At 52.2% G+C, this 5,000-nt stretch overlaps 1 long non-coding RNA gene across 1 annotated transcript; it reads right to left on the bottom strand.

The window, feature by feature from the left end:
- Positions 1-2,901: 2,901 nt before the first annotated feature.
- Positions 2,902-4,616, bottom strand: LOC135980534 (uncharacterized). Its single transcript, XR_010597553.1, has 3 exons — positions 4,504-4,616; positions 3,761-3,896; positions 2,902-3,011 (listed from the first exon to the last, which is right to left on the bottom strand). It is a non-coding gene; the product is annotated as an uncharacterized LOC135980534 (long non-coding RNA).
- Positions 4,617-5,000: the final 384 nt, after the last annotated feature.

Genomic DNA, 5,000 nt, shown 5'->3' with positions numbered 1-5,000 from the left:
CATCCATAACAGTCAGAATGAAATCTGTCCTCTCTCTTGGGTTGAAATAGATTCCAAAGAGCTGAAGCATACAGGGAAAAGTGTAATTTACAAAAGGCCTCGTCCTGATTCCACGGGGGGCTGATAACTACTGGAGCCCAGAGAAAGCCCTGGCTGGGGGTTGCAGGTCCTCTCCAGCTTCTCAGGGGCTCTGTTTTACTCCTTTCTATTACAGGGCCCCAGTGGCTGATGAGGCTTCTGCTGCGAAACCATATCACTCACAGTGAGGCAAGAGGACTAGTTAAACCATTACAGTGGCCAACCTAGGAGTGCTGCCGTGCACGTCAGGATGTGCATTTAGTGGTGTCAGACACCTACTTCTCAGGCATCCGAGGTGCAAGGGTCACCATTAAAAGATCAGCAGTTGCGGGATCCATGTAGTAATATTAGTAATGACTGTTACAGTACTCAGTCTTTGACTGTGACTGTATGTGATACCCTCCTACAACACATCCCAGCATAAATACAGCACCCAAGTCCTGATTACGACACCATCACCATACTTCCTGGCTTGCAGCCTGACCCAAAGACCATTGAAATCAATGGAAAGACTTCCATTGGCTTCAATAGGTTTTGGATCAAGCCTATATAGTATAGACCTCGTTGTGACAGCTTCTAACAACCCAAAGTACGAGAGCAGTAGGCGTTCAACCTTCCCCATATGGACACTCCCTTTCCTATACTAGGACCCTCCCAGAATCCCCTTCCAAACTAGCCAAGACCCTGTCCCATTTGGCAATAAGGAAAGGGCAGGGTGCCTGTGCCCCCCAGGTTGGGAACCCATCTGCTAGAGCAGTGGTTCTCAATCAGGGATACACATACCCCTGGGGGTACACACAGGGGTGGCAGGTTTGTATAATTTTTGGCATTGCCCAGAATGGGTCCAAGTCCCACCTCCCCCTACACCTGCCTAAGGCTCTGGGAGGGAGTCTGGGTGCGGGAGGGGGTTTGGGGTGCAGGTTCTGGGAGGAAGTTTGGGTGCAGGAGGGGTGCAGGCTCTGAGATGGAGTTTGGGTGCTGGGTGCAGGCTCTGGGCTGGGATAGAGGGTTTGGGTGTGGGAGGGGGCGTGCGGCTGGTCCAAGGATGAGCAGTTTGGGGTGCAGCAGGCAGGCTGACCCTGGGCTGGGGCAGGGGGCCAGAGAGGAGGACTCCCCGCAGCCCTCTCCCTGCTGACGGCAGCAAGCTCTGTGGGAGAGGAAGGGGAGGCCTCCTCTCCGACCCCCAACACGACACTCATCCAAGCCCCCCCAGGCTGCTGCTCAGGAGGTCCAGCCAGGATAAGCCTCCCCCCTCCCCCGAGTCGACTCGGAGTCTCCTGCTGGGGTGCGGGGGGGAGGGGCTGCCATGCGCTCCTCCCTCCGCAGGTGCAGCAGCCACCTCAGCCTGCCCCGGCGCCACTTCCTTGTAGCCGGCTGCGGCAGTGGCTGGCGAGGGAGCACAGTGCGGAGCTGCAGGGGGCAGCCGCCCGCTGCCCAGGGAAGGCAGGGGCTCTTGGGGGAGGCGCGCGGGGGTGGCAGCCGGGGCCGGGGGAGGTGCATGGGGGCGGCAGGCGGGGCTGGGAGAGAGGCCCGGCCCCGAACATTGGTGGAGCCGGGTCCCCTGGGCCCTGAATTTTCTCAAGCCCGGGCACCATGGGCCCATATAACTTGCCGTCCCTGGGGGTACAGGGGGTACATCAACTCATCTAGATATTTGCTTAGTTGTACAACAGGCTACATAAAAAGGACTAGCAAAGTTAGTCCAAACTAACATTTCATACAGACAATGACTTGTTTATACTGCTCTATCTACTATATCAGTGTTTCTCAATCTGGGGGTGGCAACCCCCAGGGGGGTCATGGGATGGGTTTAGGGGGGTCACAAGTTTAGGGTCACCATTGGGGGTGGCAAGCAGGGCCCCCGCAAATCTAAGATACATGCAGAAGCTGAAGCCCAAGCCAAGCCCAATGCCTAGGTTTGCCAACTTTGTAATATTTAAAAACCGGACGCTCATGCAGGAGTGCTGGACCGCTTCTGCCCTGCCTCTTCCCCCCGAGGCCCTGCCCCCCATTTGGTCCTCTTCTCCCCTTCCACTGTTGCTCACTGCTCTTCCCCTCTTCCCCGCCCAGGTCAGGAGCAATTTGCCTGCTGGGAGCTGCAGCCGCATGATGTGGGTAGGTGGCAGCCCCGGTTGAGTAGGGGCTGGTGCGGGTGATGACCTGGCACCTCCCCACCTCCCTCACCCGCAGTAACTGGACTTTGGGTGTCCGTCAGTAGATCTGACCGGACACTATCAGATCCCCTTTTCAACCAGATTTTCTGGTCAAAAACCGGGCACCCGGCCACCTTACCAGCGCCCGGGGCTCAAGCTGAAAGCCGAACCCCGCCACCTGGGACTGAAATCAGTGTCTCCTGAAAGATGTACACTAGTCTGGAAAGGTTGAGAACCACTTGCTAGAGAGTAGATCACTCTTTATGAGCATTTGTTGTCTTCACTGTTGTAGCCGTGTCGGTCCCAGGATATTAGAGACACAAGGTGGGTGAGGTTCTATCTTTTATTGAACCAACTTCTGGTAGTGAGACCAGCTTTTGAGCTACACAGAGCTCTTCTGTGTCTGTCTGAAGAAGAGCTCTGTATGGCTCCAAAGTTTGTCTCTTTCACCCACAGAAGTTGATCCAATAAAAAAATTGGACCTCACCCATCTTGTTTCTTTCTGAGCATGTCATTTCTAGCCATGAGGAAGGGCAGGAGCTGTAATTCTTGGGTAAGCCATACACAATAGAGATGGGCGATCCAGGGACAGGAAGTAGTTTGGAGCTGTGCAATACCGTATTGTACTGACACCAATGTAGAATGGTCATTAGTGCCAGGACGTGATTACCTCTGCGATCTTGGAGGGGCTGTTGCAAACCACAGTGGGGCTCCAAGCAGCCAGAAATTCCTTGTTCCTCTGTTCAGTCCATTCCACATTCTTTCTGTCCAACTGTGCAACTGAAATACATGTTAATAACACTCTTAACTTTCCATTCTGCTTCCTGGCTTCTGCTCTCATCCCTCTTTACTGGACAAAGCCCTTGGTTTGGCCCTGATCCAGGAAAGCATTTAAGCACATACATTATTCGAAGCAGATGAATAATCCCAGGGACTTCCGTGGGACTACTCGCCTGATGAAAGTTACAGATGTGCGTAAATGTTGTGCTGGATCAGGGCCTTGACTCCCAGAGTAAAGTGGCTCTATCAAGTGGTGACTGGAATCTAGCCAAAACACTTCAGTGGCATAGAAGTGGATTAACACAGTCATGAATTGAGCCCCAGATTTGGATCCAGATTTCCAACAGCCATCAAAGTTCTGGGGCGTTCGGGGTACAGGCATCTCGAACTGATCTAATTGGTCTGATGGCGTTTAATCCCCTATCATCGTGTCCCACTGACCCTTCCCATTCCCACTGAAGGAATTAGCTCTACCAGTCTCAGTTTGTGGTAACGTGTGTTGCCTTTCTCTGTATTCCCCCCTCCCCTTTCCTTTCTTTGAAAGTCAGGGCTAGAATTACGGGATGACTATCAGACGCTTGTTTCTAGAGCCACAAAAAAACCAGCACTCTGTTCAAAGGAACAAATACCGAGCCAGATGCTCTACTTCTTCCTCAGGCACTACCCTGAACAGGAGCTTTGCCTGAGGAAAGTCTCTAGCATTTAGCTTCCAGGAGGGGGATTCAGATGCTCATCAGTGCTTCTCTTACTCTTTTGGCGCCACGCAATAGAGATGAGGTAATGAACAGCCTCTGCTGCCTTTGAGCCGATCTCCTTGACGGGATCCCCACAGCGGATCCCCAGCACTGCAACCAGGTGTCCGAGCCTGGTGAATGGAGACGCTTCCTAATGGTACAAAAGAGGAGAGGAGGAATCCATTACCACTGCAGGTAAAGCGGGCTGTGTCTCCTAGGCAAGGAGTCTATATCCACACAGTCCCTTTCTATAATGGGGCGTGATCTTCAGCTCTCCCTTTTCAGAAGAGGCTTGGGAGCCAGAAGAAGAATATAGGGCTCGATCCCGCACCACAGACGTCCACTGGAGTTTTGCCACAGACGTCAGTGGGAGCAAGATCAGGATCATAATGATCTGTAACGGCTGAGGTGGGCTGGAATGGAGAGGCCTCTTCCTGCAGCTCTACAAGAGGAAAGTATCCCATGGTACTAGGATGAGGAATGGAGGCAAACAGGGAACCAGCTGGGGATGAAATGTCTTCAGTCTCTAGGATTTTGAAATCTCTTTTCTCTGAAATTCATTAGATCCAACCATAGAAAAACCCGTTCTTCCTGTGGATGATGGACGAGCAACGAGATCGGTTTTTCCTCCGCCTATTAGGGAGCATTGCACTGTGGGGCCCATCAACATACTTCTTAGCAGGAAGTTTCTCTGGCGTGGAAGAGTGCCCTGTAGGTCTAGTTTGCAATCAGGTCACTAGAAGTCAAGAGTTACTCACATCCAGTTTGACTTCTGTGGCCACGAAGTTTAGGAGCAGTATGCTGCTCCATACAGCCCTCTCCCGCAGGCAATCTTTCCTGGACTGCATCCAGGAGCCCATGAGCTGCAGGAAAAACAAGAGAGGTTAAAAATAACAGGGGGAAAGGGTGAATACAAGTGATCCCCAAAGGATAATCTTTATTCTGGCTGAATCATCTCACTCTTACAGATACAGGCTGCGTCTGCTTTGTGCAGACTCAAAATACACATGGAATTCTTCTCTTCGAACGACAGCAAAGTGCATTTCTCTCTGAGGGCCCAGTCACACACCCGCTGAAGTCAATGAAAGTTTTGACATTGATCTAAGGACCGATCCAATGCCCATTGAAGTCAACGGAAAGGTCCCCATTTGATTTCAATGAGCATTGGATCGAGCCTTTAATGGATGCAGGATTGGGTCCTATGTAAGGAAGGGAAGGGCCAAGTCTTCTCTGGACAAGCCACACAATCCAGTAT

This window comes from Chrysemys picta, unplaced genomic scaffold (genome assembly GCF_011386835.1).
Source record: "Chrysemys picta bellii isolate R12L10 unplaced genomic scaffold, ASM1138683v2 scaf4053, whole genome shotgun sequence".
Taxonomy (NCBI): Eukaryota; Metazoa; Chordata; order Testudines; family Emydidae; genus Chrysemys; species Chrysemys picta.
This window is presented reverse-complemented; position numbering and strand designations above follow the sequence as displayed.